A 10,332-nucleotide genomic window follows, 5' to 3' on the forward strand; every position below is an offset into this window, starting at 1 on the left:
CACCTAGGATTGCTCGGCAGATACACAAAGAGTACTGGTAAGCTAGTAAATGGTCAACCACGTCCGGTTAACAGTAGTAGGGGAGTGACCCGAACGAGAGAATGATGCACGGTTGCCTTGTGCCGTCAAGTTCTAGAGAGAAGGAAGAGCAGCTAGGGTTTTGTGTGTGTTATGAGAATTGTAACAAATGAGAGAACAACCCCCCCCCCCTAAGGGTGTTTGTTTGCGTGAAAGGGGAGTGGGCCGAGCCCAACTCGCCTACCCATTGATCCGAATGCAAAGTGTAGCCCAAAAGGGCTTGTGCGATCGAGTGGTGTTGTGCGGTTTGGTTTGTTTATAAATATTCATACATATACGTAACACATATAGCACATAACATTTATATCATGCATTCATTAATCATTCAAGTTCATATAGTCACATATCGTGCACATACATCACATCAAAGTAGGTCCGAAATACAAGTTGTCACAATTATTTTACTGTCTATATAAAATAAAAGATTTTCACCATTCATATCTCCACGGTCTATATGGAGGTATGTTGGCTACCTGGTCGGGGGTTAAGGGAACGGTTTGGTAAGGGTCTTGCCCTTGTTCAGCGTTTAGAGGTCCTGCTTGGGACCTGGGTCAAATTTAGTAGGATCTCTTTCAATGCCCATAGGTATTGGATGGCGGGGATCCAAACTCTTTGACCCCCTCATAAGTTAACTACTATTAATACTATAACCCGGCTATTTAGGACTGTATCCCTGCTGACTCAGACTACTTAGCCGAGGGTAACGTCACCGCCGAAAGCGGGGCCTACCACAATTTGCATTAATAACTTAATTCATTATCTTTCAATAATCCGACCCTTTAGGATTGTATCCTTGCTGACTCAAACTACTGGGTTGAGGGTAACGTCGCCTTCAAAAGAGGGGCCTACTACAATAACTAAGATAATCTCTTAAACAAGTGCAAAAGTGCGAAAATAATCAAAGGTTATACTAATACACGTGTCGGATCCAAGTGATTCATCTTGTCTATCTGTTTTTATTTTATTTTATTTTTCAGCATTTAGTTAGTTTTTATTTTTCTTAGTTTAAAACATTTTTCTCACTTTTTGATTTGATTAGACGTTGAGGATAAACCGGTATTAAAAGCTCTTGTGTCCTTGGACGACCTCGATATCTTACCAACACTATACTACGTCCTCGATGGGTGCACTTGCCCATATGTGTGTTTAGTGTTAGTAAATATCGTGTTTTATAAATTTAAAACTTGGCTAAAAGTGTAAAAAGGGGCTTAAATATACATCTAAATTATATACACACCGACACACATCAGTAGCAATAAGGAAAAACTGTTCACCATTGGGTTGCAAAGCCAATAGTATGTGTGAAACTGCAGCAGGAAGACTCCGGTATGAAGACATAATCACCACTATGGGCCCCCGGCCTCATGGGTGTGGGCTCGCTACACCCAAATAGATCTATCACTCATGTCCCGTGGTCCTACAATGAGGATTAATGGCCTTAAGTGTCATGCCCACCACTCACTTGATCGCGTAGTAAAAACCCTCCTTAAGCTAACCATACCATGTATAAAATGTCTGTAATAAATCGTAACATGTATTCCACCCCCGAAGTATAAAACTAAAAATAGTTAAGAGTAAAAGGGGGACATGAACTCACTGTAGTGCGTCTTGTACCGTATCTCAAACTCTGTCAGCTACACGACAACCTACAACGTACTAATGTCTATTAGACGAACGGGTCGTGCCTTGGCTTAGAGTTTAAGGTTTTGAGTTACGTTTCTTATATTATTCCGAGTGATAATTATTTGTCAAAATAATTAATATTTCAACTTACTCATATGTCGTGTTGGAATATTTGTTCGTTCAATATTCTCGTATTAACACTTCTAAAGTATTTTGATATACACGTTTCCTTCCCAAGGATGGGATATTTTACACATGTATGCTCGTATTGGAATTATATTTTTAAGTCCTTTTTAGAGAATATATGCATAACCATATTCATGCATAAAACCAACCTCCGATACTTTGTATTTGTTACAAAAATTATGGCGAGGTTTATGTTTGAGAAACATGGTCTAAAATATACTAGTAAACACTTGTCTAGAAAATATTTACTAAGTGTTAGGATTTTCGGAAAATTTCGCCATAGTCTCCTTTGTAAATGGAGGTATCCGTGCTAAATAGCATATCATTTTATTTAACATATATCCCGTTAGATCGTTTTCACATAACCAACCCGACATTTAGACATGCAAAATACTACTTATGTCGTTTCAGCTTTAATGTTCAAAACTGGACTGTTTTCGAGCATTTTAATAAAATAGTTAACTCATTCCAAGAATTCTCAAATTTTTGCAGAATGTCCTATATGATCCAAATATTATTGTGTAAAAATATCGGGGTCCAGTTCATTACCAATATTTTAGAGAAATTCATTTACCGGACTGCAATCAGATTTGTCACTTTCTGACTGCAGTCTACGGAATAATTCACTAAAACTTTATCGTAAGTCTGATTGACGAAATTCCAGTTGGAGGATCACCGAGACAACAGTGACCATCTACAGTAAAAATTCCATGAGCTAATTCTACTCAGGTTTCAAGTTATGACAAAGAATACAACACATATTTTCTGCAGTAAAAACACAGCTTGAGCTGCTATCCAAACACAGACCTTTAAAAATAGTAAACGACCTTGAAAAATTACAATTCCAGTGCCATTTAATCCGTTTTTCGAAAATGCATATTTTTGGCTTCAGAAAATCAGTTTTTCGATTTATAATGATCCAGTTACAGCCTGTTGAAGTTGGCTGAAAATGCTAATCAGCATGCTTTTTAGAGTGTAAATGTTACTAAAACGCGTCAACAATTGTTCTATCAACGGGTTTATCGAGAAATCAATGATCAAACAACATGCATGCTTATACCAACTTAATCCAACCAGATTTTATGTAAGTTTATGTCCATTTTCTAGTTCATTCTCTTTTATGTTCTTGTGTTAAACATTAACTACAATCCTTCGAATAATCAACGTAGAAGTGATTCAAGAGTTAAATCGAAGACTTACAACTAGCACAAAGGCTAGGGATGAACTTGTGAACAAAAATGATGATGAAAATGGCGTGAAAATGCAAGGTGTTATGTTTCTTCAAGACTCCAAGCTCCAAGCTTCACAAGACTTCTTCTAGCACTTGTTTTGGACTTGAAAGTGGATCAAATGAGTGGGTGTTGAAGTGATGGTGGTGGTGGCGGATATATGCAGCCGAGAGGGAGAGAGGGAGTGAGAAAATGGGGGAGTGAACTTGTTGGTGAAGGTGAAATGATGAGATTAAGCTCTAGCCCAACCTATTTGTAATGATTGTGATATCTTGGCAATTGTAGTAAATAAAAGAGGTCCAACCAAAAATAGAAGGAATATTTGGTAGGGGATTTGAAATGATTGAGGGTGGGTCCCCTTGCTTGAGCCGAAAATTGTCACAACCCGACCACGTAAAACAACAAATCGTGGCGGAAACGTCGGAGAGTGTTGTAACAGAATTATTGTTTCAAACCATGGATACAAAGAGTTTCGTTTTATTAAATATTAAACATTGTCTTAAAGTTAAACAAGCAAGTCAAACATAGTCTATCATCGTTATTAAATCACTAAGGCCTCGTCCGGTCCTAAGTGAGCATGCATCCTATTCGCAATCGACATTAAGCAACATCACCTGAAACATATGTAAAAACAAAGTCAGCAAAGAAATGCTGGCGAGTACATAGGTTTTGTGAGAGCGTCAGATTCATGGCTCGTTTACATGTCGAAATGACTCGTACAACTTCGTTAATCGATATTAGAAAAACTTGTTTTGTGAATTGTTTGTAAAATGAATAACCAAGTCAAAACAGATTTGGTTATAATTTATAAGCCTTGATGCCATGAATCTTAACCCAAAACCTTTGTTTTCGTAAACCAAATCGTAAATCGTCCTCGTAATAAAACTCGTATGGTTTGTATCGTTTAGTAAACCTCGTTGTGTGACATCGTTTAACTCGTTCTTGTTATAAATCATCGTTCACTTGTTTAAATCATTCATAATCGTTCAATCGTTCAACATCGTTCTCGTACAAATCGTTCTCGTTTTAATTGTGAAAACTACTTTTGGTCGTCTCGCTAATAACATTTAAACCTTTGTGACTCGTTCATCGTTCAACTCGTATTAACAAACCACCAAAGGGTAAGTTAACAATCATCAGATTCAGTCGTTACCCACCTCACCCACACATAACCATGGGTGCAGTCTGATAACGAGATTTGTCAGATCCTATGGTACCATAACCTAATACTGGTCGGCTTGATCAATGCTAATGAATGTCATTCGTTATGTAACCACTACCAACAAGTTCGTTCACATTATCGAAATTGTTATTAGTTTAGTATAAACCATCTTAATCGTTTTTGAAACCATCGTTAAAATATCGAGATCGTTTTGATGCATATGAATCACCCCAAAACAATCGAAAACAGTAAAAAGAGGGGATCTATGTACTCACCTTTCGGTGCATTTTTATAAGTTAACACAATCCCTCAAATTGTTTATTCATCCTAAATTAAATAAGGATGATTTAATAATCAAAACTCACAAAAAATACATAAGTTTCTCCGATACTTAGAATTTCACATAACTTTGAGATTTTTCTCAAAAAGTTTTTATTTTTGATTATATTGGTGTATTTGTATATATGTACTCAAGCGTAATACACATAAGCTTGTCAAGTATTATCATACCATTATACACATATTGTAAAACACATATCACATTATAATACATAAAATAACCCATGAACAACCCATTCTGGTGTATGTCGAAAAACACTTATTTTAGCGATTCGGTAACATTTTTGAGCGTCGGAAGTCACGTATGACTAACCAAACACCGAGTAAACTTAATATAAGTTAAAATACTTATTTTTATATCAAAAAATATCAGTTTGGTTACTGATCTAAAACAGTTTTATAAAAATCCTCCGAAAAGGCGATTTTTAACCGTTTTACCGCATAGTTTTGCATCAAACATTACCCGAACCATCCCAAATCGAAACGACTTGAAATTTTAACATAACCCATGTTATTTACTGAATAAAATAGTGGTTATACTCATGATAGTGTAGGTTGTAACAACTCTCACTAAAATTAATATTTAGTATGATAATTATCCAATAAGGAAACCCTAATTAAGACACCCAAGTGATTCTGCACAAAACCCTAAAATTTCCGGAATGATCGGAATCAGGATCAGGGCCCCTAAAACTCAAGGGGGGGTTAAACCTAGTGGACGATTATCCTAAAAACGCGTTGCCTAAATCTGATTGGTCGAATCTGTTGATTCAGCATAGCTAGTCCCATGCGTGGCAACCCTATAGTCGGTTCCAACCCTTTACGGACCGTAAAGGGTTAGGCTTACGGTCCGTAAGCGTGTCCAATTTCGTGTATAAATAGCCGACCTTGGCTCTTGCTTTCTGTTGTTAAAACGACGGCCAAATTCCTCTTGTACGTCGAGTTATACTAAACACAGTCCAAAACACACACACACACCACGAAGTGCTGCCGCAATCAGGGTATTAACTCGATCACTGTTCAATTCTTTTCTTTCCGTCAGCTTTTATTTTTGTAAATAATAGCTCGGGATTTTACCCTCTAAATCCCTAAACTCTGCTCGTTATTTGGGTAATAACTCTAATCACTGGTACGATACTTTATCCGATCGATTATAACTATCCAACGATTGTCTGAGTGCTGCTCAAATTGAGTTATACTTTGTTATTCATCGTGATTTCGACTTGAATGTTTGAGTGCTGTCCGAACTCGGGCTATACTCTGTCATTTGTTGTGAATCCGCTGAATTGTTAAGTATTGCACTTGTAAATCGTTGTGAGGGTTCTATCTCGTGATTATCGTTAAAGTTGAATTGAGTTAATACACTAATACGAGTTCCATTGTGTCTAGAAATTAGAACTCGTAATCAGGAAACTGCTAGAGTACTTAATAGCTAAGTAAACTTAATAGTTAAATAAACTTAGCAGTTAAGTTAGCTGAGTAGATTAATTAATCTGTTAATTAAATTAAGTATGATTAATTAATTAGTTAATCAAGATTAATTAAGCTAAACTAGATTAATTAAAGCTAAGTACAATTAATTAAGATTAAGCAGGATTCATTAATCAACTAAATAAGATTTAGTAATCACCTAAATAAATAAATATACATATATATATAATAGATAATATCAAAGGAGGGTGCTAGGAAGGTGTAAGAGGATAGATATAAGAGAATAGGAAGCTTCCTAGAAGATGCATAAGTAACTTTCTAGAAAAGCTATAGGAAACTTCCTAGAACTTTCATACTTCTTGCCTATAAATAGGAAGCTTAGGAATTCATTTCCTTTGTTCATTTCTTTCTTCTTTTCTCTATACGTTGGTGTTCTAACCAATAATCACCGATGCGATGCTCTGTCCGATCGATTCATGAACCATCCAACGAATACCGAAGTACTGTGCTTTGTGAATTTCGTTAAACGGATGCCAAAGTATTATACTCTGAGAGTTTGTTAAATGTATGCCAAAGTACTATACTTTGTGATTTCGGTAAATGGAATCCAAAGTGTTACACTTTGTGAAATTCGTTAAGGTTCGAATCTCGTGACTACCGTTAAGGTTTGATTTGGGTTTTACACAAATACGTATTCCATTCTGTTAAACTATATGTTTAACTACCAAAAATACTCCCAACTACACACTCACAATCAAACAAACTATTAAATCATCAGAAGATCCAGAATAATAAAGTGCATGCTTAATTATCGGAAGAAGTAGAATCAAGAAGCTTGTTAACTCAATCTTGTATGCTTATAAAGTGAGTCATTCCTCTTTTATAAACTCTTTTCTCACAGTTTGTGAGTCATTCTCTTTTTACCAAATATGCTTTACAAAACTCCAAACTATTTTAAGTTATAATTACAGGGATTAAGTCTATGTAATCACCAAATTACAGCCGGTATGTGGGGTTTTGTATACATTACTTATTTCCCGTCACACTTGGACAAACGGGTGGCCAAGGGGTGATCTGACCACAGTCACAGACACCATTGGACAAATGGGCTAGCCAATGGATGGTCGAGTGACAAATACTGTGGGTAGTTGGTTTGATATCAGAAACATTGTAATTCCCCTTAATACTATGAATTATAACAAATCTGTTTTATATAAAACCTGAATGAACTCACTCAGTATTTCCCGCTGATAAAACCTTTTTAAAACGCGTTTCAGGTAATTACAGTATATTGGAGTAGGAATTGGATCCGGCACCGAAGGCATCAAGAAGTGGCTTATTTTATTAATTAAATCAAATTAAGAAATATCATTTTTAAAGCTACCTTTGTAAAACATGGGTTTATTCCATCTATTTAATAAATAAAATCCGGTGTTTTAAAAACTCTGATATTTTTCCTAACTCACGGTCCTGATGAAATTTCCGCTGCAATGTTTTTCAAAATAATCACCGGTACCACTGGACTGCTCACGGCACCGATTCCGGCCAGGATGGGGTCGGGGGTCGTGACACAGGTCTTACTAAAGCACACAAATCATGCAAATTTCACATAATTTACCACTTTTTAAGCTATATGTACAACATGCAAAGCTATCAAACCTATGTCAAAGTTTCATGCCATTATAATACACCAAATAATGTTATTTTTAGTGTTTATAATCTGTTCAAAATCACTTTTGTCATACAACCATTTTTTATCACTTCTTGAGCTTTAGATCAACATATGTCCTCATGTACAAGTGTCTAAAGCATGCTATCATATCAACATCATTTTATATGAGTTTAAATGCATCAAATATGTGATATATTCATGTTTATTTGCTGATGTAATTTACATTTTTCATATCATGCATAGATCATTAAACACTTGCATTTTAACTATCTTTCATGAAGAAGCAACAACATAAACAAGTACTTATCAAGAAACCAAACTTCAAAACCCATACACACATATATATGTATCGTTATATATACATATATAACATCATCATTTTTATTTTGTAACAAGACTCATTTCTTTTTAGTTTCAAGTTAGTGAAAAATCCAAGAACCTTGAGAAACTTCTATCATCATCAACAACACCAAAAATCAAGAGCAAGGATTTAAAAATAAATTTTATACCTTCAAGATTTTGATGGGTTTTTTGACAAAGTATGATGATATGGAGCTTGGTTCTTGCTTGAGTCACCTTCAAATCACCTTAGGATCCTCAAAAGTGCATGGAACAAGCTTGGAATGAACTTGAATCTTGAAGAACTAAGTTGAAAAGTTGGAAATGGAGGTGATGGTGGTGTTTACGGTTGGGAGGAGAGAGAGAGGAGGATTTGTTTGAGATTTGAAGTCTTGGGAATGTGAAGATACAAGATATGGAAGATATAAATAAGATTACATGCACTACACTTGGCCAATGAGAATAAAAAGGAATATTTTCATAATCTTGCAAAATTATTTAGTGGGGCCAACATGATGATGACCGAAATTGGGAGGGGGAGGGGTTAAAGTGTAACTTTGATTGGTAAATCAGTTAAAAAAACAGGTATTTACTGGATACCGGGTATTTTATCTAGCGTTTAAATCCCGGTTTATGGCGTTCTAAATTATTTTTATTGTTCTATAAAAATAAACCCGCCAAAATATTGCCGAAATAAATTTCAGTTGCCAAGATTTGGCTGCGTTGTCTGCGTTTTGCTGTAGAAGCACTGTGTCGCGCAGAAACACGCGGTACGCGCTTAAACTTGAAAAATAACGTTTTTAAGCGTTTTAATTTATTTTTCAACGCGGACCTGATTAAAAATAAAATTTTAATCATAACAGAATATTTTTGGGATTTAAATATTATCCGGGCGGTCACCAACGTTCATTTCGCAGTTTTGTCGGGATTAGTTCTAAAGTTCAAATAAACATGTTTTGCCATATCGAATCCTTTGAAACTTATTTCTAAGTTATGTAAAGGATATTTAAGGTATGTTAAGCTTACGTCACAGTTCCGCAGTGTACGTCATGTTAAACTGATTGTGTTTTCGCACCAGTTTGCGTATAACCTTCTAGAAAGCGATTTAAAGCTTGAAATCGGAATCGAATCAACTCGTAAAATCATCAAACACAAATACACATATAATAACACCAAATCACAATGTTTTATTGATAATTGACATTGTTTTATATTATACATCGATTACAGAACACAGTTGTCACAAAAATTAGAGAGGGGGGGTTAATTGTAAGCGTGGATTTATTTGGTGTGACTTCTTAGATTGTGTCACACCCTAGCTTTTGCGGAAGCGTGGATTTATTTGGTGTGACTTCTTAATACCATAGCGACAATCACAACAATGCTATATGATAAAAATACAGGATGTTCATCCATTAGAATAGTTTAAAAAAATGCACAACATATTGTCTTAAAACATCAATCCCAAAACATATTACAAACCATGACTTGCTTAAAATGAGTTCATAAGACTCAACGAAAGACTACCAACAAAATGAGGATTTGAGACATGCAACCCGTCCAGGAAGGAGTTACACTTCCCAAACCAATGACCCTGGATGACATCCTTATTTAGTACGCAGCTAACATGCATCACCTACCAGATCCGATTAATTCCCTGAAATACATGTTGTTTGAAAATATCAACAAAAGTTGAGCGAGTTCATGTGTAAGTTTGTGTGTATAAGCCGTTAAAATAAGTCTCGTATGTATAAAAGTCCCTGGTATGTATCAATAAGGAAAAACTGATCACCATTGGGTTGCAAAGCCAATAGTATGTGTGAAACTGGTGCAGGAAGACTCAAACCTTGCAAATTTGTCTCCGGTATAAGCATAATCACCACTATGGGCCCCCGACCTCATGGGTGTGGGCTCGCTACACCCAAATAGATCTATCACTCATGTCATGTGGTCCTACAATGAGGATTAATGGCCTTAAGTGTCATGCCCACCACTCACTTTATCGCGTAGTAAAAACCCTCCTTAAGCTAACCATACCATGTATAAAATGTCTTTAATAAATCGTAACATGTATTCCACCCCCGAAGTATAAAACTAAAAATAGTTAAGAGTAAAAGGGGGACATGAACTCACTGTAGTGCGTCTTGTACTGTATCTCAAACTCTGTCAGCTACACGACAACCTACAACGTACTAATGTCTATTAGACGAACGGGTCGTGCCTTGGCTTAGAGTTTAAGGTTTTGAGTTACGTTTCTTATATTATTCTGAGTG

The sequence above is a fragment of the Helianthus annuus genome, chromosome 9 (genome assembly GCF_002127325.2).
Source record: "Helianthus annuus cultivar XRQ/B chromosome 9, HanXRQr2.0-SUNRISE, whole genome shotgun sequence".
Lineage (NCBI taxonomy): Eukaryota > Viridiplantae > Streptophyta > Magnoliopsida > Asterales > Asteraceae > Helianthus > Helianthus annuus.